This window comes from Syzygium oleosum, unplaced genomic scaffold (genome assembly GCF_021117445.2).
Source record: "Syzygium oleosum isolate NSW1041296 unplaced genomic scaffold, Sole_v2.1 Sole_v2.03, whole genome shotgun sequence".
Classification (NCBI taxonomy): Eukaryota; Viridiplantae; Streptophyta; class Magnoliopsida; order Myrtales; family Myrtaceae; genus Syzygium; species Syzygium oleosum.
This window is the reverse complement of record NW_026607487.1, coordinates 3,656,484-3,683,532: the sequence shown is the minus strand read 5'-3', so window position 1 is coordinate 3,683,532 and position 27,049 is coordinate 3,656,484. Positions and strand designations below refer to the sequence as shown.

General features: G+C 39.7%; 1 pseudogene; it reads right to left on the bottom strand.

Moving 5' to 3' along the window:
- Positions 1–1,262: 1,262 nt before the first annotated feature.
- Positions 1,263–13,942, bottom strand: LOC115662766 (disease resistance protein RPV1-like; annotated as a pseudogene).
- Between the last annotated feature and the right edge of the window lie 13,107 nt (positions 13,943–27,049).

The window sequence follows — 27,049 nt, the reverse complement described above, 5'->3', positions numbered from 1 at the left end:
CAGTCTTGGATCTCTCTGCCATATTAGATTCAACACATACTGATTTCTCATTTATTCCCATCACTTCTGATTTGGTATATCGATCTTTGTCTAGAAACTCTTCTTTTCTCAGAGGTTCATCATCTCATGTTTCTCACTGCCTTTTTCCTCTTAATTCCATTGTTCTACACAAAAAAATCATCAACTATCTTAGGCCCAAAGGTTCTTCCAAAAATGATGTTTCTAGATATGAGGCCAAGATAATCTGGGCAATTCACAACACCATTCCTCTTTCATTGTCACATATGATATTTCTCCAAATGTACCGAAGTATCAAGAAGGGTAAAGGTCAACTCCCTTATGGAGCTCTAATCACTGCTATCTTTGAGTATCTCAAAATTTCCATTCCAGATAAACTCAAAGGTAAAACTCTTCCAGTCATGACTATCGGAGAACTCATGATGACAAAGATGGGTTATAAGTATGATGATACAAACTGGATGAATAGAAAGAATGAAATTGTACCAATTGAGTTGATGGATGCACAGAAAACTGACTCTGTGAATGTCAGTATTGAACCTGATGAGGAGGAGACCATTGAAACTTTAGTCAGAAAAAGGAAATTGAAGCAACTTGATCTAAGATTCGATAGGCCATCAAAGAGAAAACTTATTATGGCTAGTGATTTTGATAACATGGATATATCAGATGGAAAATCTGATGAACACTCTGACACTGATGAAAGAAGCACTGAAGAAAGAAGGTTCACTCAGTGGCTACAAAATGAAAAAGGCAAGTACAAAACTCGTGATGACAGACATGCTGCACATCAACTTGAGATTCAACGACTGAGAGATGAGGATGACAACTTGATGCAATCATTCAGTGACCTCATCAACCAAATTGTGATGGAAAGTCAGCAAACTGAAATGGCAAGAGCAGAAACAGAAACTGAAAATGCTCAGTTGTTTGAAGCAGGACCTTCTCAGAGACAGGGGGAGCTTGAGCCTGAGTTTGAGCATACAAATGTTCTGGAGGCTGACAGACAGGGGGAGCATGATCAACATAAAGAAACTGGTCATGAACTGACTGATATTGAGGTAGAGGAAATCCAAAGCAAACAATTGTCAGATCCTTCTGAAGCAACATCTGATGATTTTCCTCTTGAAGGAGCTAAACATGACAATATTGTCAGTGAGATTCCACCAGAAGCTCAATAGTCAAGAAAAGGAAAGCAAGTTGAATCTGCCACCACCACTCCTTCTGGACATCATATCTCTCCATCACTGACAGATCATGAAGCAATCACTGAGCTGAGATGGAGGCAAGCAGCCGTTCAACATGAACTTTGAGCACTCAGAAGTGATTTTAGAGAAGGCATACAGGAACTCAAGGACTTGATGGAAGCTCGAGTTAACAATCTGAAGACACAAGTCAGAACTGATATAAAACTTGCTACCATTGCTATTGCAAACATTGAAGGCAAGATAAATCAGCTCTCAACAAGTGTTGAATAAAGATTGAATCAACTGTCTTGGTTCAGTCTCATCCAAGTTTCTTTCCCTCCTGCACCCTCTGCATCTTCTGGACCATTTACCCCATCAGCTCCTCCAGCAAACCAGCCAAATTGATCTTCTCAATTTCTTTTCAAACTTGTTTGACCTTATTGAACTTTATCTTGGATGTTTTTAATGTGACATTTGTTAGCTTGCTTGACACTAGTTGTTGAACTATGATATGAATTTGGATGCTATTGATTATGATGTTATCATGCTACTAATCCTTTTTTGCTGATGTCAAAAAGGGGGAGAATGTATGGTATGCCAGAACAGAGAATATGAACGGATAATGTGAACTCTACACAGAAGAAGTGCTATTATGTCAGAACTTATAATTGCTTGTATGCTTTAAATGTTATATCCTCTTAATAGAGTATTTGTTTACACAAATGTTTTTAAAGCATATGAATATTTTTGTCATCATCAAAAAGGAGGAGATTATTGAAAAAAATCCCTAATTAGATTTGAAGAATGACAAAACAATCATTTCTGACCAAAATTATGTTTAAGTTATTTGATGCAGGCAAATACTGAGTCATCAGACTTAGTCGATAAAAGGACTTTGTCATCAGACTCAGAATTTCTCATCAGATTCAATAAGTGTTATTTTTTGCAGGTTTATGAAGGACGATCATTTTGATATCTTAAGATATTCTATTTTGGTAATCACAAGATTATTCCTTAAACACGAAGAACTACACTTATGGAAACCAAGATTTGATTGTATAGGCGATCAAATCACTTGGAGACAATGGATCTTTCTCTAACGGCTACGCATTTTCTTTTGGGAAGTTTCTCCAACAGATTGATTTGGAGATAAATCCTCTGAAGACTGCCCAACGGGTAGATTGGAAGTGGAGGAATATAAAAGGAGTGCATATGTCGTACAAGATAAGAACCAGAATCGAGAATTCCAAAGTTTGAATAGAGCTTCGATCTTACACACTTGTGATTACAGTTTTCCACGTTGTAATTTTAGAGAGAAAATTACTTGAGTGTTGAGTGTACGTGATAGTGTGATCTATCATCTGAGAAGCACTCCTCTTGTAATCTCTTGGTGATTCAATAGTGAAACACAGCCAATAGGCTGCCAGGGTGGAGAGTGGACGTAGGCTTGACAAAGCCGAACCACTATAAAAATCAGTGTGTAGTATTCTCTATCTCTAAACTCTCATTTATTATTGCTGATATTATACTGCATACATATTTGTCAATCGAGGTCATCAGAACATCATCGTAGTCATCAGACGTAATCATCTGACGATAATTTATCATCAGACGCATTCATCTGACGAAAATTTGTGTATAAGTTTATTATATGCAGACTTCTAATATTGCGAGTTTAAGTTGTTAATCTTGACTATATTTATTCTGCAATTTTAATTTATCAAATTTGATAAAATTACCTATTCACCCCCCTCTAGGTGATAGCACTAGCCCTAACAAAAAGAATGTACGATAACTTCAAGTATTTCATCAAAAGTAATGAACACTAGCAAATTCAACCTTATGAGACTTATAACTAATCTCCACCCGAGCGCTTGTTAAAGATGGTCAGAAAATGAGGACGATGCATTTGTTACACGAGATGGTTGAGAGTAAACTGTGTTATACTCTCCAATCATCTCGAAAAGAGATGTTGGTGCGGCTGCATTAATCCTTAGCTAGTTCTGTCTTTTTTTAGATGTATTTGTTATGAAGAGTCGAAAATTAGCTGAAAGTTGTAAGCCTAGACTTTGAGAGTCCATCAATATAAACTAGATTATTTTGACTTTGGTACAGATTCTGGTGATCTACGAGTCTCCTCTTCAATGAAAAACGTGTATCTACACCAAAATCTGGGGACATTATTTTGCCACCAATTCCAGGCGTCTCTGATTAGTTTGCAGTTGGATCGCAATCAGCAGAGAGTTCATTATCAACCAAAGAAAAAGAAAACAAAAGACTTAGGAGATGAAAGGTAGGCAATTAGCACCACCTTCCTACTTTGTATTTAAGAACAGAATCCGATGCTGAAAAAGTGAAGTGCCCAAACTACAGAACAGAAAGAAGTGATTGCTACTTGTTTATTTTGCAATATCCAATTAGCAAAATCAGCAATACGGGATTTTTTGCTAAGAGGCTACTTTTAACTTTACATATTCAATGCCGCATACATGAGATCTAAGCTCATCATATCGAGGACTTATATCACAACATTCAAAGGATATCATGAACTGACAGAAAAGAGGAATTGTCATCATGCATCCTAGTATATGGACTTTTAGGTGAAATTCCACAGCATATAGTATTGGCATTGGTACAATTGGCAGTGCATACCTCCCTATGCAAAGCCTCATTATGTTCTAATGCGACATCGCATCAAACACTCTCCATCAAGATAACATGTAGAAAAATCAGCAGGTACGTATTTGATTACAGAGAATGAGCATACAAAAAGCACATTCAATAAAGTATAAGCACAAAAGTTATTCTTTCATAGTTATGGTTCGACTGGCGGTGGATACCTCCCCTGCAGAGCCTCATTGAGTTCGGGAATGATATCATTAGAACGCAACCACATCAAACAACTCTGCATCAGTATAACATGCAGAAAAATCAGCAGGTACGTATTTGATTAATACAGAGGTAGAAACTAATGAGCATACAAAAAGCAGATTCCATAGAAATCGAATACATTCACAATTAATCAGTTATGTGCTGTTAAGACCAGATGAAGTGCTTAGATCTTCACAGGCATAAAAAACGTCCTCAGGACACTTCAGTTGGCTCGTGAGCCTCTTCATGGTCGGCACAAAAGATGGCCCCCAGCTGTTGCTGATGCTTCCTCGGCAAAATCCCTCCTCTTTGAATTTCCTCAACCAAGTTAACCAGACCCAGATCAATCATGTGATAAAATGATTCCATGACAACAATAGGATCAAACGTGATGCAAACTAATTAGCTAAATCTTAAGCTCCTCACCCAGCTTGTTTTACAGATTATGTAAAAAAATTGTCTCATTTAGGCAAAAGGTCATCACTACAGCTCTTTGAATAGAAGTCCAAAAGTAAGCCTTGATCATCACATGGACCAGCCTGACGTATCACAAAAGCAGCACCAGTTTACCTCGCTTGATAATCTTTCAAAACAATAGTCTGACAATTAGTTATAGAAAGCTTCTCTACAATCATATATAAAACAGACTAGCCAAAACTACTTTAACATTTTTTAATGACCCACCAGAAAAACTTGAACCTTGATTTTTATTTTAGCTCAGTTTCTCTTCTTTACAGGGAATTCATGCTCTAGCGAACAATAAGAAACTTTTCCTATCATCACAAAAAATCGAGGTGTTTGTTTAAAACAAGATATCTACCATTAGTCAAATTTGACGGGTCAAAGAGCTCACAAAAGGAGTTCAAAATGGCCAAGGAATTTTTTAAAGAAAAATACTAGTTTTGGACAGATCAAAAAAATGGATCTGGGCGCAATTTACAATATTGAGTAGCAGAAGAACACCAGCCCCTAGATGAAAAATTCAAATCCTGGGTTTACCGAGAGGGATGGCTGAAAAAATATTGCCATAACGCAATCAACAGCAAATATATTTGGGCAAATCCAGATCAAGTAGATACCTAGTGTTGAACAAATAATTCTTAAAAGATATTTCCTCAAGAAAAGTATTGCTTTCTTCGCTCGTGTTAGTTGTAAAAGGATGAAGAATCTTACCAGATGTTCAACGCCTTCTAATGTACGTAGACCCACATTTGGATCTACATGTTGATCTTGGCTAAAGCATCATGTCAGTTTGTACAACCAACTTCCCCACTCGAATTATGGAAGACTAAGAATTTACAAAAGTACATAACCCGGTCAAGGACAACCATCTTGTTCAAAGAAGATAACGATGAAAAGTAGGTCATAAATCTCAGATAAAAAATGATAATTTACTGCTTATTTACCTCTTCTAAGGAAACGTGGCTCGTCTCACTGTTGTAATATGGATGGAAGATTCTTCACATCATTATCACTGCACTATAATTTATTCACTGGGAATTTCATGTCGACCTCTTTCATAATTTCTAAGTCCGTGTGTTCTAGGTAAATTCAGTATCCTTTCCAATGAGTCACACTAGGCAAGGCCACGGTTCGGAACCGGCCAGTTCAGGTTCGTGGCCATGTATGAACCGGAACCGGAACCACCAGGCCGGTTCCGAACCATGGCCATGTATGAACCGGGCGGTTCCGGTTCCAGCCGGGTTCTGGTTCGTAATTTAAAAATTAAAAAAATAAATTATGAAATAAAAAAATAATGAATTATGAAATTATGAATTATTCAATATAAATTGTAATCAAAATGTAAATTGTAATCAAATTTGGGGAAAAAAAGAGAGAAAGAAAGGGGGCTTGAACTTAATGAATTATCATTAAGCGCCTTACATATCTTCTTGGGGATAGAAAAATCAAAATCTATGTAGTTCTTTTACCCTCAGTCGTCGCTACCCGTTTCGGTACTGGTACCAGTAGTGGTGAAATTTCCGTCATCAAAGAATTCAGATTTATTATTCCGATCTATCTCTTGTTGTCGATATTAAGCCTTTGTCCAATCATCGATACAAGCTTGAGCCTCCACTGATTCCAGAACTAATCTTGAACGTTGTTCGTCCAAAATATTACCTCCGGCACTAAATGCTTATTCGACCGCAACTGTCAAACAAGGAGTTGCAAAAATTTGTTTTGCAATAAGAGAAATGATTGGGTATTGGCTTGCGTGCCTCTTCCATCAATCTAAAATTAAAAAACCTGCACTACCTTCGAATTCAGTAAACTCAAAGGAAACGGTTAAATACATCTCTAATTCAGAAATGTTTCCTATTACTCCCTTTTACTTTTTTTGTCTATGTAATAAAAGTTGGTACCATCTACTAATTTTACCTGTACTCTCACTTTGTGTCTCGGTAGATTGAGAAGATCCAATATGACCTAAATTATATTTAGTACAAAATTCATTATATAATTCTGTTACTACGTTTTTAACCTCCCTTAGTATGGCTGTAACATTTACCGCATCATAATGTAAACATTGATAATATATATGCAAATAATCACCTAAACCATCTAATTTGCAACGTGGATCAAAAACACAAGCAACTAAATAAATAATGGAAATTTCACTATAACAATGTAGCCACTTCGTTCTCACTGTTACTATAGTATTTTGTAATTCAACATCATTTTCATATTCCTCAAAACCTCCGACAATATTAATACACTCTACTAAAAATAAATGCGTAGTAGGATAATAAATACCGGACAAAGTATAAGTTGCATTATTAAAAACCTTTAAAATATCTAAAAAATTTTGTAAATATCCCACTCTTGTGGGTATAAATTAATCTGAGGTATATTATTAGAAATGAATACACATAATAAATCTTTATATGCAAAAAATTCATTAAGCAAGTGGAAAGTAGAATTCCAACGAGTTGGAACATCTCTTGGTATAAATTAATCTGAGGTATATTATTAGAAATGAATATACATAATAAATCTTTATATGCAAAAGATTCATTAAGCAAGTGGAAAATAGAATTCCAACGAGTTGGAACATCTCTTGGAAATCTTCTTGGCCTTTTTCCATTTGCTTTACAAAATCTACTCCATTCTTTCATTTTTTGGGGATGTTTTCATAAAAATTGAATCGCTGTTTTTATCGGTTCAAGAAAAATATCAAGAGTTTTCAAACTATTTTGTACACATAAATTTAAAACATGACAAGCACATCTAACGTGAAAAAATTTTCCGCCAAAAGCGGGTCTACAAATATTTTCTAAATCGGCAATTGAAGCAGTATTTGCCGCGGCATTATCAAAATCAATTGAAAAAATTTTGTTAAGCAAACAATATTCTTCTAAAATTTGCCTAATTATTCTATAAATATTATTTGCCCTATGTTTACCATCGAAAACTCTAAATGCAAGGACTTTTTTTTTAATATTCCAATTGTCATCTATCCATTGACATGTTATGCCCATGTAAGTATGAATTTGCCAATGATCACTCCAAATATCACTACCTATATGCACACATCCATTAAATTGCATAATTTTTTTTTGTAAATCTCTTTTTCCATTTTTGTAAAGATCTTTAATTACTCGTTTAAGTGTATTTCTAGGAACACGTTTTGCTTGTGGAGCACATGCTTTTTGTACAAATTGATTAAAACCAAATCTTTCTCCAAAATTAAATGATAAATGCTCAACGGAAACAAATTTACCTAATTCTTCCTTATAAGTTTTTTCATTAAAAAGAAATAAAGGTGAAGTGTTAGGATTGACGTACCCGAAAATTTTTTGTTGCCTGGTATCGATTCCCGCTTGGGTTGGATGTTTATTCCTAAGATGTCGTTTGAATGTTCCATATCCTTGTCCACCTGTATATTTATATATTGCCCCACAATGTTTACAAATTATATCATATCTTTTTGGACCAATATCAAACCTTTCCGTTTTCGTGAAGTGGTCCCAAATGTCAGATGTAAGTTCCCGCTCCGCCTCCTTTGTTGTTGACATTTCGGCATGAGGATGAAGACTTTCTTGTGTTGGGACACGCTCCACATCTGGAAAAATGTTGATTTCATCATCTTGAAAATCTGCATAATCACGAGGATCGAAAGAATGATCGGATTCCGTCATGCTATTCTTACCTTTGCCAGTTGTTACTTGACTTCCACTTGCCATTTTTTGAGTGGATTGAGAGAATTGAGTGGATTGAATGGGAGAATTGAGAGAGAATTGCGCGGATTGAGAAAATTGATAGATTTTAAGAGAATTTGAGAGAATTGAGAGTATTGAGAAAATTTGAGAGAATTTATATGAAAAAAATGAGAAGGAAATTTAGGAAAAAATAATAATAATAAGCTAAAATTGCCGTTGCAAATGGCAACGGCTACTTTTTTTAAATAAAAAAAAATTGCCGTTGGCCCGTTGCCAAGGCTGCCTGCTGCAGTTTTTTTTATTTTTATTTTTTGGAACTGGTTCCGAACCGCGGGCCCGGTCAACGAGCTGGGCCCGAGTTTGACCTGGGCCGATTCCGGGCCGAAATCAGCCCGTGGCCATGTCTAAGTCACACCCATAAATATCCAAATAAATTAAATCCAACTTTTCAAGTCCCCAAAACAAATTAAGTTTCTTGCAGTCTTATATCACTAGAGATTATAACTTCTCACATCCCGACAAATCTGGCAAAGTCTTCATTGATTCGCATCATGCGATGTCTATGTGTGTTAGAGATATTGATTTCTTAATCCCAGTAATCGCAACACCACGTAGATTGCAATAGCCATTGATGTTCAACTCTTCCAGGGTCGCGAAGCATGATAGGTCAGGTAATCTTTCAATACCTACAAGTAGTTATGGCCACGGTTCGGAACCGGCGGTTCTGGTTCGTGGCCATGTGTGAACCGGAACCGGAACCGGAACCGCTAGGGGCGGTTCCGATTCCGAACCGACCAGTTCCAGTTCGTCATTTAAAAATTAAAAAAATAAATTATGAAATAAAAAAATAATGAATTATAAAAATATGAAATAATGAATTATTCAATATAAATTATAATCAAAATGAAAATTGTAGGGGTGATCGGTTCCCGGTTCCGACCGGGAACCGAACCGGTAAGACCGGTCCTTTAATTTTAGAACTAGGAACCGGACCGGCAAATCATAGAACCGGGAACCGGACCATTGGTCCGGTCCGGTTCTAGGCGGTCCAATGGAACCCTTTGCTCTTAACTAGCAAAGGATCGTAGCCACAAAAGGCATACAACTTCACATGCTCATGGCTTGGCTTGGGTTTTATAAACAATCCCTTTGATGATCTCTTCATTCCAATTCGATGTGGGACTCTTGGCATTTGCATGAAGACAAGCCAAGAGTCTCACATTGAAGGTGTTCAAGGCAAGCCGAGAGTCCCACATCGAATGGGAATGAAGCGACCATCAAAGGGGTTGTTTATAAAACCCAAGCCAAGCCTTGTAATTAGAGTTCAATACACCCAAGCCAAGCATTGTAATTGGAGATCAATGCACTTACAATGCATGGCAATTAGAGGTCAATTTGTTTTATAAAAAAAATTAAATAATGATTTTTTTTTTAAATTATTATTATTATTATTTTAAATTATTTGGAACCAGAACCGAAACCGGGCCCGTAGGCCACGGGCCGGTTCCGGTTCCGAACCGTGGGTCCGGTCAACGGGCCGGGCAGGGTTTGATCGGACCGGTTCCGGGCCGAAACCGGCCCGTGGCCATGACTACAAGAAGAGATTTCCAACACCTCTAAGAGCTCCACCTCATCAAGACTTCGACTTTCGACTAGATTGTAGCAATACTCAGCCTTTAATTTCTTCAAAACTAATTCTGGAAGAATCAGCCTCTTAATGGACCTGCAGTGATTCAGATATATCTCCTCCAAGAACTCCAAATTATTATGGCCCTAAATCTCAACTAAATTATCACAACTGTAAACTAGTAATCGTTTCAAACGATTCAATTGTGAAAGGTCCACTCTTTCAATGGAATGGCAATGAGATATTGACAAATGTTCTAAGAACTTGAATTCGTCATGTTGAGGCAATATCAGCTTATGACAGATCGAAACAGAAAGATATAAGAGTCTCGGAAGCTCCAGGATGCATTCATGTTGCTCGCAACTGCAAAGAAAAAGTTTTTTTGGGTGGATTAGGCAAGAAAGCTGCGGTAACCTGGGAATCGGAGAACCGACCACAAGACTTGTTAAATCGAAAGGAAGCTTTGGCAGTGACCAGAGCTTTTTACAGCTCCAGAGCTGAAGGTCTCGGACGGAAGAAATATTCTGGATGCTTTTTGGTAAGTCAAATATTGGTGTATAGCCCATTCTGAGAATCTCAAGCGAAGACAAGTCATCGATTTTGCTTGGAATTTTCCCTTTCAGACTGCCGCATGATTCGAGACTTAGTTCCTGCAGTTTTTTCAACCTTCCAATAGTACTGGGAAGCTTTGCAATCGTAGTACCACTCAAGTCCAAATGTTGCAAATCCCGTAAATCCCAAATTGAGGTAGGGATTACTCTCAATGACCCACATCCAAATAGTTTATGGTGTTGGAGGGAAGAAATATTCCCAATTGAGGTAGGGATTTCTGTCAATGACCCGCATCTAGATAGTTCAGGGCATTGGAGAGAAGAAAGATTTCCAATTAAGGTAGGGATTTTTGTCAATGACGCACATCTAGATAGTGTAAGGTGTTGGAGAGAAGAAAGATTTCCAATTGAGGTAGGGATTTCTGTCAATGACGCACATCGAGATAGTGTAAGGTGTTGGAGAGAAGAAAGATTCCCAATTGATGTAGGGATTTCTCTCAATGACCCACATGAAGATAATTCAAGGCTTTGGAGAGAAGAAAAATTCCCAATTGAGGCAGGGATTTTTGGGATTTCTCTCAATGACCATCATTTATATAGTAGAAAGTGTTGGAGATAAGAAAGATTCCCAATTGAGGCAGGGATTTCTCTCAATGATTGACAACGAGATAGGTTAAGGTGTTGGGGAGAGGAAAGATTCCTAATTGAGTTAGGGATTTCTCTCAATGACTTACACCTAAATAGGTCAAGGTGTTGGAGAGAAGAAAGATTCCCAATTGAGCTGGAGATCTTTGTAATACCAGCAGAATTTAAAATAAGTTCTTTTAGTTCTACTAATTCACCCACTTCCTCTGGTAGCTCTTTGAGATTGTAACAGCTCCTCAAGTTCAAGGAAACAAGGCTCTTGACTTTGCCAATAGAGCGGTGGACTTGCTCCCATTTGGAACATTTTGCCAAAATGAGAATTTCCAATTCTGTGAAAGTCAAGAGATCAGAAGTACATCTCAAATTTTCGGAATATGAAAGGTCAAGAACTTTCAGCCGCTTTGCCACCTATACAAACAAGAATAAGCTGTCAAAAAGGGAGTTTATGGACAAAACAAAACGAACAAAAAATCACAAAACACATTGTCAAATTCTCCGTTCACAAAACGCGTCCAACCCAATCGAAGAAACCTTGAGCTCTTTAGCTTTTTGAACTGTCCATCTGTGTATGTCTGATGGTGAGGGAGACTAATCGCCTTGATCCGTTTAGACCCCTGTATATCAAATCAATCAATTGACTACCTAGATTGGTTTTTTTAAGTTTTGCTTTTCTAAATCTTGGACTCGCACAATTTGTGGTCATTCTATCCTTGCCCTATATAAGCGCACATTTAATTTTTGATAATCTTTTGAAATTTGAATAATGTTTCAAAATTTTGACATGAAAATAAAAAGAAAAATATTTCTTGCATTGGACAATCTAAGACAAACGTACCTCAATGTTTTACCTTTGCTTTTTTCGAATTTTGTAGTGTATGCACTTTAACTTTTATCTAAGGTGAAATACACGTAGTTTTTGCATTTGACAATTGACTTACTATATTTGGATAGTATATAGTGGTGACTACAGATGGTGTTCACTTTTAAATACCACATGCCAAAAATAACTCGTGGATTCATTTAAAATTGATTAAAGCCATCGTGATAATTTGATGTTGAAGTAATTTAATTGAGAAATCAAGAGAGAAATCTATTCCTCAAAGAATAATATACACAAGTATCAGAAGATTTATGTGGCAAGTAAGGTGAAATGACTATTGAAGAAGATGAAAGTGTTCTTACTATGTTGCTGAACTTTTACATGTATCTATATAGAATGCCCTAGTGCTCACATTTGGTAAGTCTACAATCAAGGAGAAACAAATATTCTACAGATAAGGAGAACCAGCTAATATACAGTTGATATTGCAACGGTTTAGCTGATATACAGTTGATATTGCAACGGTTTAGGAGATTTGGAAGATTTGAAATTTATTTGATATCTCCAACACGCCTCCGCAAGATGGATGTTCCATCGGAAACGCCAATCTTGAGTCGTAATTGTTGCACCCGCGGTCGGGACAATGGTTTCGTGAGAATGTCCGCGAGTTGATCTTTTGTGGAGATATGGGAGACTCTCATTTTTCCGGCTTTGACAAGTTCTCGGACAAAATGGTAGTCGATTGCAATATGTTTCATCTTTGAGTGGAACACTGGATTTGCACAAACGTATGTCGTTCCAATGTTGTCACAATATATGGCAGGTGGTGTGAGGCTTGTGAGTCCGAGTTCTTGTAATAGTGATTGAACCCAAAGTAGTTCCGACGTAGTAGTCACGATGGCACGGTATTCGGCCTCGATTGATGACCGAGATACGGACCGTTGCTTTCTGGAGCTCCAAGAGATGGGGTTGGCTCCAATGTATATTATGTAGCCGGATGTTGACGTCCGATCATCAGGATTACCCGCCCAGTCGGCATCGGAATATGCATGGAGAACAGGTTAGGTATTTCTGTTCAAGTGTAGGCCATGAAATAAGGTCCCCTTTAGGTACCGTAGGAGCCGCTTTGCTGCTGTCCAGTGAGCAATTGTTGGCTTGTGCATGAACTGTGACAATTTGTTTACCGCAAAGCCAATGTCGGGACGGGTAATAATGAGATACTGTAGTGCCCCGAGTAAGCTTCTGAATTCGGTGGCATTGGCAGCTTCGGACTGATCGTGCTTGTTGAGCTTGATTGCCGTGGGTAGTGGAGTCCCCACATCTTTGGCCTCACCCATTTTATGACGTTCTGGAATCTCCCGTATGTACTTGTGTTGTGAGAGGAGTAGGCCAGTCTTAGTCTGAATGACTTCAATTCCTAAGAAATAGTTGAGTTGTCCCAAGTCTTTAAGTGAAAACCTTTTGGCCAATGTAGAGATGAAGTTGGAGACAAAAGTGGCATCATTCCCGGTGATTATAAGATCGTCAACATACACCAGGAAGTAGACTTGAATGCCATTGCGGGAGTAAATGAATAGTGAATGATCTGTTTTTGAGTTCACAAAGGAGTTTGCAATGAGGAAGGAGCTTAACTCATTGTACCACGCTCTCGGGGCTTGCTTGAGGCCATAGATGGCTTTACGGAGTTTGCAAACGTGTGTCGATTTGTCCGGATCAATGAAACCGAGGGGTTGCGAAATATAAACTGCATCTTGGAGTGTGCCTTGAAGAAAGGCATTGTTGACGTCCATTTGACGTAACGACCATCTTCGCATTAATGCCAAAGAGAGGACCACCCGTATTGTTGTCGGTTTGACAACGGGACTGAAGGTGTCTGTGTAGTCTAATCCCGGACGTTGATGAAAGCCTTTGGCCATAAGTCGGGCCTTGTATCTCTCAATGCTTCCATCCGCTCGTCTTTTAATCTGATAAATCCACCTGCAACCAACAACATTCATCGAAGGCTCAGAAGGTATTAGTTCCCATGTTCCATTGCGAATAAGGGCGTTAATTTCCTCTGTCATTGCGTCACGCCATTGAGGATCGCACATGGCTTGTGTTATCCCCGTTGGTTCTGTTGGTAGTGTTAGGGGATGTTTGGTTGATGTTGGGTGGGCTTGTTTGGGTTTGAAGATATTGTTTTGAGATCGTGTAGTCATAGGGTGGTTCCGGGTGTGTATGTGGTTATTTTGGGTGGAGGCCAGTTGCTGGTTTGGCAGTAGTGGTTGTTCTGTTTGTGGGACTTGTGTTTGATGTTGTGGGTTGTGTAGTTCATTTGCGGGTTGATCACTGAATTCGTTGCAGGGAGCATCAGTGCTTGTCGGATGGCATAGCGATGGAGTGGGTGCGGATGGCACAAACTCAAGAGGAGTGAGTGGTAGAGTAATGGTTGTGGTAGGTGGGAGACATGGAGAGGACTGATTTGTTGATTGGTTTTGTGATAATTTTTTGTAGGGCAAAACATTTTCGTCAAAGACAACGTGACGAGATAAATATAGTCGATGTGTTGCTGGATCGAAACATTTGTATGCACTTTGGGAGAGGGCATAACCAAGGAAAAGACATGGTGTGGAGCGAGACGCAATTTTTTTTGTGGTATATGGTCTTAACCAAGGATAACATAGACATCCGAAAGTACGTAGTTTGTGGTAATTTGGGTCACGGCAGAAAAGGGTTTGATATGGTGATTTTTGGGCTAAAATGGGTGTGGGCATTCGATTAATTAAATATGTGGCAATTTGGAAGGCATGACTCCAAAAAGTTGGCGGGAGTTGGGCCGTGTGTAGGAGAGCAAGGCCCGTTTCGACGATATGTCGATGACGGCGTTCAACAGTACCGTTGTGTTGGGGTGTATATGGGGGTGTTGTGAGGTGGGAGATACCGTGTTTCACAAGGAATGATTTTAGGTTGTGATATTCTCCTCCACCATCCGAATAAAAAGTTTGAATGGAGCGAGAGAATTGTTTTTCCACAAGAGGTTTGAATTGTTCAAAAATTGGAGTTACTTCGGATTTTTTGCTCATTGGGTAAAACCATATGTATTTTGTGTAGTGGTCTACGAAGACAACATAATATTGAAAACCATCAGTGGACACGGTTGACGCAGGACCCCAGACATCCGAATAGACAATGTCCAAAGGAAATTGACTCACAAGAGTGGAGACACCAAACGGAAGTTTGTGACTCTTATTGCACCGACATGCATCACAAGATAAACCAGAACCTAGATTTGACTCAGAAAGCGAAAAGATTTTAAGGATTTGATGCAAAATACGTGAAGATGGATGTCCGAGCCGATTATGCCAATTCATAGCCCGCGTCTGCTGTCCAACAAAAGCCGTAGGAGAGGGTTGCGGTTGCATCTTTGTGGACGGCATTTGATAGACTCCACCGCTAAGTTTTCCTCGAAGCAACGTCGCCCCCGTGTGAAGATCCTTCACCAGGAAATGATTGGCAAAAAATTCAATGGACGAACGGTTAGTACGACAGAATTGCAATACAGAAATTAGGTTTTTGGTGATAGTTGGGGCACACAGGACGTTTGATAAAGTAAATGTGTTTTCGGGATGAGTAAGAGTCGTAGAACCAACGTGAGTTATACGCAAACCTGTGCCGTCACCAATGACGATCGTCGGGCCCTTCGTATTCGGAATGAAGCGAGAGATTGTTCAAGTCATTGGTTATATCATGGGACGCTCCTGAGTCCACTAACCATCCAGATTCTCGGGTTGAAGCAGCGGCGACGTTGGCACTCGGATCACGTATGGAGTTGCGGAACCAAGAGCAAGCTTTGGCTGAGCAGCCATATTGGTCACAAAGCTGGCAGATTTGGCGGCTAGCATTGCCATGCCTCTCACGATTGTTGTTGCGTCTGCTTGAGTAGTTTCGATTCTGGTTGAAGCGAGAGTTACTGGACTGAAAATTCCCTTGCTGATAATTGGTGTCCCTGCGCGAATTGCGGCTATTCCAGCGTGAATGACTCCCTAATCCTCGATTATGTGAGCTAAATTGGGCATAATTGGTACGGAATCATGGCTTAGCTCTTCTTGTTTGAGATATTTCTCGTATCCAACTAACTTGTCGTGCATTTCTTCGAATGAAATAGGGGTTTCTCGAGCCCTAATTGCTGCAGCGATTTCCTTGAATTCGGATCCAAGGCCACGGAGCGCGTGAATGACCAAATCATCGTCGTTTAGAGGGGTATCAATTATGGCCAGCTCGTCTGCAATTAATTTAAGGTGCTAAAGATAATCCGACACTGAATGTGAGTTGCGACGGATGGTTGAGAGTTGATCCTTGAGATGCATAACTCTTGAGCGGGATTTATTTGCATATAAATTTGTGAGTTTTGTCCAAGCTTCGTAGGACGTTTTACAGGATGCGATGAGTGGTATAACTAATTCGGAAACCGCTGAAAAAATTGCAGCGAGAAGGAGCTGATCCTGGCGTATCCATAATGCAGCGTCGGGGTTGCTAACTTTCTAATTTCCGATAGTAATGGTTAAGGACGGACATTGCTTCGATCCGTAAACAAAGCCTTGCAAATCATGACCAATAAGAATTGCCTGGAATTGAGCAAGCCATGAGGGATAGTTGGCGGCTGTTAGCTTCAGTGGGAATTGCACAGTGGTAGAGATGGCGATGAGGCCGCTGGATGGAGCTGCTCCATCATTGTTGGATCCAGTTTGGAGACTGATATTGCTCGAGTTAGGGGTTGAATCCATTCCGGAAAAATGCAGAATTGCAAGCTGGAAATGCAGAATTGGATCGAAAATCTGCTCTTAGAAGCCCAAGGGCTCTGATACCATGAAATGACTATTGAAGAAGATGAAATTGTTCTTACTATGTTGCTGAACTTTTACATGTATCTATATAGAATGCCCTAGTGCTCACATTTGGTAAGTCTACAGTCAAGGAGAAACAAATATTCTACAGATAAGGAGAACCAGCTAATATACAGTTGATATTGCAACGGTTTAGGAGATTTGGAAGATTTGAAATTTATTTGATATCTCCAACATAAGGCATGACACCACTGATGGATGTGGCACTTGATGCATGTGACAAAGAATAATGCATGTGGAAGTTGTGCGCAAATAGTCTAGAAACGTGACAAAGTGGAGCTTATCGCCTAACAACATAAGAGGAGATTCCGGAAAGTAGAGCTAAGCGTCATCCATGGAAAGTTTTCCAAGAAATCAAATGGTCGACAAGAGGCATTATGATGCGGAACAATTATAAAAGAAGCCAGGGAGGCTCCAAATCTGGTGGGCGAAAGCCTAGTAGTGAGACAAAGGGCTGTGAAACAAGAGCTAACGAAATGGAGTAGGGAAAAATATGCAAATGGGCAAAAAAAGATAAAATAGTTGAAGGAGGAACTACGGTGCATAACCAATTATCTGTTGGGATTTTGGAACCAAAATCCCATAGAATTGAATGAGAAGTGTGTGGGTGAAAGTGTCCCACATAGGGTAGAAGAGAGATGGGAGATGGGTTCAAATAGTTGAGCCTCACAAATGGGTTTGGGCCCCAAGGGGTACCCCACTTTTGTGGAAGAGAGAGGACCTACGTCAAGCTAGGTCGGTCCACCTCCCCCGCGCGCGCCGCCGCCGCCGTCCGTCCGGCCGGCTCGGCTCGGTTCGGTTCCGGGTCCACTCTCTATCGGTTTTTTTATTTTTTAGTTTTCGAACAGACACGTTGTTTAGAAATTATTTATTTATTTATTTATTTTTGGACAAACAAACATGTCTGTTCGTGAGGTTCGGTTCGCCCGAACGAAAACCGAAGCCCTTCGCTACTATTCACGAAAAACTCGCGACTCTTCATTTTTCGTCACTTGAATAAGACCGAACAGTTTAGTTCGGAATAGAAATATCACTTCGTGGCATTCATTTTTTCCCGACGCACTCTACGCATATTCACTTCATCATTGTCATTTGGTGCGATTGTTCTGCAAAATTGCGTTCGTTGGAGTCCTCCGAATACGTACCGCTTCGGAGGAACGAGATCCGTTCTATCCTGGGAGACGATTGTCCAATATCCTCGGGTCCTGATTGAGGGGCCAAATTCGTCTTAAGGACACGACGTTAATTCGTTGGGCTCGGATCAACATTCTGCTTATTTGGTTGTACTGCTTTCAGGTTAGTTTTTTTTCTAACGTTTGATTTTAATTTCTGATATACGAACTTAGCCGACTACAATCTTAAGACGAATTTCGCTTCGGTTCTGTTCGTATATTCTTATGCGTTGTTCATATCAAATATCATATTCCCGTTTCTTTAATTCGAACTTTTGTATAGTTCGTATGTTCCTTGTCATATCGTATAGAATACGATTCTATTTGCACATTCTGTTCGTTAACGAATTTTTCGAATATTGTTCATATTAGAAATTTTCAATTCTGTTCGTGAATATGGTATGTGTTTGCTTTCAGAAATGGCTTCGGCTTCGACTTCGGTTAATCCTGTTCCGAATCACGGAGAAAAGCCAGAAAAGTTCAATGGTACGGATTTCAAGAGATGGCAACAAAAGATGTTGTTCTATCTCACGACCTTGAACTTGGCTAGATTCCTCAATGAGGATGGTCCTAAATTGGACGTTGGAGAGACAAATAAAGAAAAGCTTGCTGCTGTGGATGCATGGAATCATTCTGACTTCCTGTGTCGCAACTATGTCCTCAACGGTCTGGACAATACTCTCTATAACGTATATAGTCCGCTAAAAACGGCTAAAGAGTTATGGGATAGTCTGGACAAGAAATACAAAACCGAAGATGCCGGATTGAAGAAATTCATTGTCGGTAAATTTCTGGACTTCAAGATGGTTGATTCAAAGACCGTCTTAAGTCAGGTTCAAGAGCTTCAAGTGATTATGCATGATATTCATGCTGAAGGAATGACTCTAAGTGAGACATTTCAAGTGGCTGCATTCATTGAAAAATTGCCACCATCCTGGAGAGATTTCAAGAATTATCTCAAACACAAGAGAAAGGAGTTGTCACTTGAAGACTTGATTGTTCGGTTGAGGATAGAGGAAGACAATAGAAATTCCGAAAAGAAAGTTGGCAGCAATTTGGCGGTCTCAAGGGTCAATGTTGTTGAAGAAGGATCAAAACCCAACAAGAAGAGAAAAATGACTAGCAAGTCTGGAGAGGGATTCACCCAAGGCCTGAAGAAGTTCGTTGGCAAGTGCTTCAACTGTGGCAAGTCTGGACATCGAGCCAAAGACTGCAGAGCCAAGAAAAGACAGAAAACTCAGGCTAATGTGGTGGAAGAAATTTCCAATGGTGTTGATGATATCAATCTAACTGCCATGATATCCGAGTGTAATATGGTGGGAAATCCCAAGGAGTGGTGGATTGATACTGGAGCAACTCGTCATATTTGCGCCAATAAATCAATGTTCTCATCTTACATGCCTATGGAAGGTGATGAAAAACTCTACATGGGTAATTCATCGACCTCTAAGGTTGAAGGTGTTGGAAAGGTTGCTCTAAAGATGACATCTGGGAAAGTTGTGACACTAAATAATGTGCTACATGTGCCAGACATACGCAAGAATTTAGTGTCCGGATCTCTTCTTAGCAAGAATGGCTTCAAGTTGGTTTTTGTATCCGATAAGTTTGTACTCTCCAAGAATGAGATGTATGTAGGAAAGGGTTACCTCAGTGATGGTCTTTTCAAGTTAAATGTAATGACTGTTGTACCCAATGTTGTTATGAATAAAGCTGTTTCTGCTTATGTGCTTGAGTCTCCTAATTTATGGCATGATAGATTAGGACACGTTAACTATAAGTCGATAAAGAAATTAATGAACATGGGATTATTGCCAAAATTCGAATGTTCTAGTGAGAAATGCCAAGTGTGTGTTGAATCTAAATTTTCTAAGCCTCCTTTTCATTCTGTAGACAATAGAGTCTCAGAACCTTTAGATTTAATACACACAGATATATGCGATATGAAATCAATACCGTCAAGATGTGGTAATAAGTATTTTATCACATTTATAGATGACTGCTCGAGGTATTGTTATGTTTATTTGCTTAGTAGCAAAGATGAGGCTGTGAATGCTTTTAGAATTTATAAGTCCGAAGTTGAAACTCAGTTGAATAAGAAAGTTAAAATGATAAGAAGTGACAGAGGAGGTGAATATGAATTTCCTTTTGAGGAAATTTGTACTGAGTTTGGTATCGTTCACCAAATGACTCCTCCTTATACGCCGCAATCTAATGGAGTGGCAGAAAGGAAAAACCGGTCTTTAAAGGAAACAATGAATGCATTGTTGAATAGTTCCGGTTTACCACAGAATTTGTGGGGGGAAGCTGTTTTGACGGCGAATTTTATTTTAAATAGAGTGCCCCACAGAAAAACACAACAAACTCCCTATGAGAAATGGAAAGGCAGAATGCCTAACTTGAATTATCTCAAAGTGTGGGGGTGTTTGGCTAAGGTTGCGGTTCCTAAGCCTAAAAAGGTTAAGATAGGGCCAAAGACTGTTGATTGTGTTTTTATCGGATATGCTCAGAATAGCAATGCATATCGTTTTCTTGTTCACAAGTCAGAGATCCCAGATATACATGTTAATACGATAATTGAATCAAGGGACGCTTCGTTCTTTGAAAATATATTTCCGTATAACATAGTATATGAGCCAATTGATAATAATAAGAGGTCTCGAGATACTATATCTAGAAATGATCCAATTGAGGATGAACCTAGACGTAGTAAAAGACAAAGGACTTCCACGTCTTTTGGACCTGATTTCTTCACGTATCTGTTAGAGAATGAGCCTCGGACATTCAAAGAAGCTGTGACTTCGCCAGAAGCCCCGTTCTGGAAAGAAGCTATCAATAGTGAAGTTGAATCCATCTTGTCAAACCATACATGGGAATTGGTTGACCTTCCTCCTGGTAATAAACCACTACAATGCAAGTGGATTTTCAAGAGGAAAATGAAAGCGGATGGTGCTATTGATAAATATAAGGCTAGGCTTGTAGTAAAAGGATACAAGCAACGAGAAGGTCTTGATTATTTTGATACTTATTCACCTGTTACTAGAATTACGTCCATAAGGATGCTAATTGCCATAGCAGCGGTGTATAAGCTTGAAATCCATCAAATGGATGTTAAGACGGCCTTCTTAAACGGAGATTTGGAAGAAGAAATATATTTGGAACAACCCGAAGGGTTCATTGTTCCAAGTCAAGAGAAGAAAGTATGTCGGCTTATCAAGTCACTCTATGGATTGAAACAAGCACCGAAACAATGGCATGCTAAATTCGACCAAGTCATGTTGTCGAATGGTTTCAAGATCAATGAGTGTGATAAATGTGTATATGTTAAGAACACTCATAATGGTTTTGCCATTTTGTGCTTATATGTAGATGACATGCTTATAATGGGCAGCGATAGTGAGGTTGTTAAGGCGACCAAACGCATGCTCACAAGTAAATTTGATATGAAAGATATGGGGGTTGCAGATGTTATTTTAGGAGTTAAAATCCATAAAACATATGGAGGATTAACTCTATCACAATCCCATTATATTGAGACGATTCTTGGAAAGTGCAAGAATCTAGATATTGTACCGGTAAAGACTCCTATAGATGTTAATTTACATCTTTCGAAGAATACTGGTGAAAGTAAGGCTCAAAATGAGTATGCTAGTATACTAGGCGGTTTAATGTATGTCATGAATCGTACTAGGCCGGACATAGCTTGTGCGGTTAGCAAGCTAAGTCGATTTACAGTTAGTCCAAATGAAAATCATTGGAAAGCAATGAAACGTTTATTGGGCTACTTAAAGCATACTCAAGATTACGCTTTGCATTACACAGAATATCCAGCGGTACTTGAAGGATACTGTGATGCAAATTGGATAACCGGCACTAAAGACACAAAATCGACAAGTGGATATGTATTCACAATTGGGGGAGCGGCAGTGTCTTGGAAATCATCCAAACAAACTTGTATTGCTAGATCCACTATGGAATCAGAATTTATTGCTTTGGATAAAGCCGGTGAAGAAGCAGAGTGGCTTCGAAATTTCTTGGAAGACATTCCTAATTGGCCTAAACCAGTGCCCGCTATTTGTATACATTGTGACAGTCAAGCGGCAATAGGAAGGGCAAGGAATGTCATGTATAACGGTAAGTCTCGACACATACGTCGAAGACATGACACAGTAAGACAACTTCTCTCTAGTGGAATTATCACCATTGACTATGTGAAGTCAAAAGATAATATTGCGGATCCATTGACAAAAGGCCTAACTGGAGAGATGGTTGCAAAAACATCAAGGGGAATGGGTTTAAGGCCTATAAACAAGTCATCATAGCGGAAACCCTACCTAGTTGACTGGAGATCCCAAGATCTAGGTTCAAAGGGACAACTAAGTTATGAAGACAGTGTAGAGTACTGTTAAATTTTTACTCATTCCCGGATGAAGACAGTACTAATATGTGAAGGTTAAGCAAAAGCTTTTAATGATTCTGAATTGAGTATGTGATATACTATATGTTCAGAAATCACCTATGTGAGTGTGAAGTGAGGGCCGCTTCTGTGAGAATTGAAAAGGCCGAATTCTCTAAAACACTCATGAGACCAGGCGGTGTTCATGGCCAAAACGAACACAACAGTGAGAACCAATTTTGTTCGAGAAACAGTTGTGTGATTTCTATTGTCTAGGCTTACACCAAAGGTCGACAGTTCAAAGACATCAAGTCTACTGATTGACTGAGTAAGTCCGATAGGTTTCACTAAGGAAAGTTCAAGGTCTCAGACTACTTATCCTGATGCAACGTTTTCTCATGGAATAATCGCACATTGCATCTCATGCATACACAAAGAGTCATGATATCTGAACTTCTCATTCATGTGGGGGATTGTTGGGATTTTGGAACCAAAATCCCATAGAATTGAATGAGAAGTGTGTGGGTGAAAGTGTCCCACATAGGGTAGAAGAGAGATGGGAGATGGGTTCAAATAGTTGAGCCTCACAAATGGGTTTGGGCCCCAAGGGGTACCCCACTTTTGTGGAAGAGAGAGGACCTACGTCAAGCTAGGTCGGTCCACCTCCCGCGCGCGCGCCGCCGCCGCCGTCCGTCCGGCTGGCTCGGTTCGGTTCCGGGTCCACTCTCTATCGGTTTTTTTATTTTTTAGTTTTCGAACAGACACGTTGTTTAGAAATTATTTATTTATTTATTTATTTTTGGACAAACAAACATGTCTGTTCGTGAGGTTCGGTTCGCCCGAACGAAAACCGAAGCCCTTCGCTACTATTCACGAAAAACTCGCGACTCTTCATTTTTCGTCACTTGAATAAGACCGAACAGTTTAGTTCGGAATAGAAATATCACTTCGTGGCATTCATTTTTTCCCGACGCACTCTACGCATATTCACTTCATCATTGTCATTTGGTGCGATTGTTCTGCAAAATTACGTTCGTTGGAGTCCTCCGAATACGTACCGCTTCGGAGGAACGAGATCCGTTCTATCCTGGGAGACGATTGTCCAATATCCTCGGGTACTGATTGAGGGGCCAAATTCGTCTTAAGGACACGACGTTAATTCGTTGGGCTCGGATCAACATTCTGCTTATTTGGTTGTACTGCTTTCAGGTTAGTTTTTTTTCTAACGTTTGATTTTAATTTCTGATATACGAACTTAGCCGACTACATTATCAACACCTCAGTCTAGAGTTGAGAAGAGCCCAAGAGTAGAAAAGACACATTGAAGAGATTTGGAGACAAGAGGAGATGTATTGGGGGATGTGATCTCGAATTAATTGGCTAAAGTGGGGGGACAAAAACACAAAATATTTCCATGCAACGACCATCCAAAGGCAACAGAGAAACAGAATTTCCATGCTGAAAAATCCAGAAGAGATGTGGGTAAGCAACCCAAGCCAGTTGAAGGAGATGATCCAGAATTACTATACTGACTTGTATAAATCAGTAGGAGAGCGAAACTTGCAGCCTTTGCTGGACATTTGCCCCTGTTTGGTAATGGAAGAAATGAATCAAAGTCTAACTAAGAAAGTCACCATGGATGAAGTTAAAACTGCTGCTTCCCAGCTTGGAGCAGCAAAAGCGCCGGGCCCTGATGGTCTCAATGGTCAATTTTACCAACACTATTGGGAAACTCTTAAACATAAGATTTTTGACGAGGTAGAGGAATTCTTTGCTTCAGGGAGGATGCAGCCAGGCTTAAACGAGACATACTTATCCCTTGTGCCAAAAGTTCAAAACCCAGAAAAGTTAGACCACTTCAGACTCATCAGCCTCTGCAACTTTTCCTTTAAGATAATTTCAAAAATCTTGGCAAACAGATTAAAACCATGGCTTCCAGTCTTGATTAAGGAGGAGCAAAGTGCCTTTGTGGGTGGTCGATTAATCCAAGATAATATAATGATTGTCCAAGAGATCCTTCACCAGCTAAGGATTCGGAAGAGGAAAAAATGATTTCAGGCGGTTCTTAAGTTAGACATGAGGAAAGCTTATGACCGAATTGAGTGGGACTTCTTGGAAGCAAGTCTAATGAAAATGGGGTTTGATGAGAGGTGGGTGAATTGGATAATGCAATGCGTGACAACAACATCTCTTAGTGTAAAGTTCAATGGTGAACCCCTTAATTTCTTCCAACCCACAAGGGCAATTAGGCAAGAGGATCCCCTTTCCCCTTATCTATTCATACTGGTTGCTAACTCCCTATCTATCCTCATGTCAAAAGCGATAGAAGATGAAAGTATTAAAGGGATAAGGCTGAACAGCAGTTGCCCAACATTATCCCACTTGCTATTCGCTAATGATTCTATTTTTTTCCTAGATGGATTAGTGCTGGAATGCCAAAACTTGGCGAATATCTCGAATCAATATTGCTATGCAATTGGACAGGAGATTAATCTGAACAAATAGGGGATTTTCTTTAGTGCTAGCAGTCCGCAAAGGCTGAGAAGCAACATGGCAGAAGCCCTACGAGTCCCGGAAATTGCAAAAACAGGGAAATACCTTGGAATCCCATCTGATTGGGGAGCGTCCAAGAAGCAAATGTTTGCTTGGATACTGGCTAGGGTAAATTCTAAATTAGAAGGATGGAAGGAAAATCTTATGTCAAGAGCGGCAAAGGAACTTCTCATTAAAGCTGTGGTTCAAGCCTTACCTCAATATGCCATGTCGATCTTTAAAATTCCAGCTTCAATATGTCGTGCCATTGAACAAAAAATAGCTCAATTTTGGTGGAGAAGTAACAGCTCAAAATCTGGGCTACATTGGAAGAGGTGGGACGTGCTAAAAACAAGGAAAGATGACGGGGGCTTGGGGTTTAGAGACCTAATGTCCTTCAACAAGGCCATGCTTGGAAAGCAAGCTTGGAGATTAACCCAACAACCCACGACATTATGGAGTAAACTCTTTAAGGGTCTTTATTTCCCTCGGAGGAACTTCATGCAGTAAAAGGCTTTCGACCTTCTTGGGGATGGCAGAGCCTTATTATAGGCAGAGACGCAATTGCTGATTCCGTTATGTGGTCGGTGGGTATAGGAGAACGTATCCAAATCAAAGAAGATAAATGGTTAAAGAGGGGTATCATAGGAGGACCAGCAAACAGGCATGACCCTAAAATTGTTTGTGAGCTGTTGAACAGAGAGGAAAATGCATGGAATGAACAGGTGCTTCAGGGACTCTTTGGTGACCAAATAGCAAATGAAATACTAACAATCCCTCTGAGAACTGATGTTTTAGAAGACAAAATTGTGTGGACAGGAACTAAATCAGGTGATTTTTCAGTGAAAAGTGCCTACTATGTCATCAGAACAGAAGCCTCAAAATCAAATAGCAATCAAACATCAACCTCTTTTAAGCCCCCACGGAAGCTATGGAACAGAATTTGGCATATGTTATCCCCCTCAAAAATTAAATCTTTTGTCTGGAGTTTTTGTCAAAACGCCCTTCCGACTAAGGACAACCTGTTTGGTAGAAGAATCATATCTAATCCATTGTGCCCGATCTATTGAAGCCTCCTAGAGACTAGCGAGCATTTGTTTTTGCTTTGCCCTTGGACGAAGCCTATCTGGGAGAACCCAGCCCTGCAAATCAATATTCAAAGCCAAGGTTTGACCAGTGTAGAAGAGTGGCTTTTGAGTTTTGTAAGAAATCAAGGAAATTCAACGAAATTTGAACTGGTCTCAGGAGTCCTATGGCTTATCTGGAAGACACGAAACAACACCGTATTCCGAGGTCTCCGACCAGAATCGTTTAATATTGTCCAATCTGCCCAAACTCTGCTTGAAAATTATGCAAAATGGAATGACAGGGGAAATTTAACAAGGAATCAATGCGACAACCCTCGAGCTCCCAGTACGACGGATCAAGCATGGAAACCACCGACGAAGGACGCTTTAAAAGTAAATATTGATGGAGCTTACTCTCGCGGCTCAAACGAAGGCATTGTAGCCTGCATTGTGCGCAATACCGCCGGGTCCCTAATTGATGGATTTGCTAGATCGGTGAGGGCTGCATCGGCGTATCAGGCGGAAACTTTAGCTCTTGTCCACGCAGTGTGCTTTCTCTCTCCTCGAAGAAGTTTTAAGCTGGAACTCAACTCCGACTGCTTGAGTTTAATCTCCTCTTTGAAGTCAGCTGATCAGCAAGGGTGGGAAGAGCGAGCACTAATCATCGAAGCTTCTCATCTGTTGTCTTGCTTTTCGGATATTAAAGTCGAGTTTTGTAATAGAGAGTAAAATAGAGCTGTGGATTGGGTTGTCAAAGCCCAATACACGAATTCTCTCCCTTCGAATTGGATAGCCAATTCCCCCGGAACTTTTTTGGACCTACTATGTTTAGATGCCCCTGCTACGGGCTTTGTTTCTTAAGTTATTAATAATAATACTTTGTGTTTCTAGACCAAAAAAAAAAAAAAGACGAGGCATTACGATAAAAGGGGCGTTCAAAGGGAAAATCAGACACGCACAAACCCATCACTTCTCCGAGAAAATCCATTTTTTCATTTTCCTTAGAACTTTTTCCTTTCGCTGCACTTTTGTTTCACGTAATTCATTTCATGTCTTTTTCTATTTCTTGTATTTCAATTCTAATCCGTTTTACATTTTCTCGCACTTAAATTACTAAAATCTG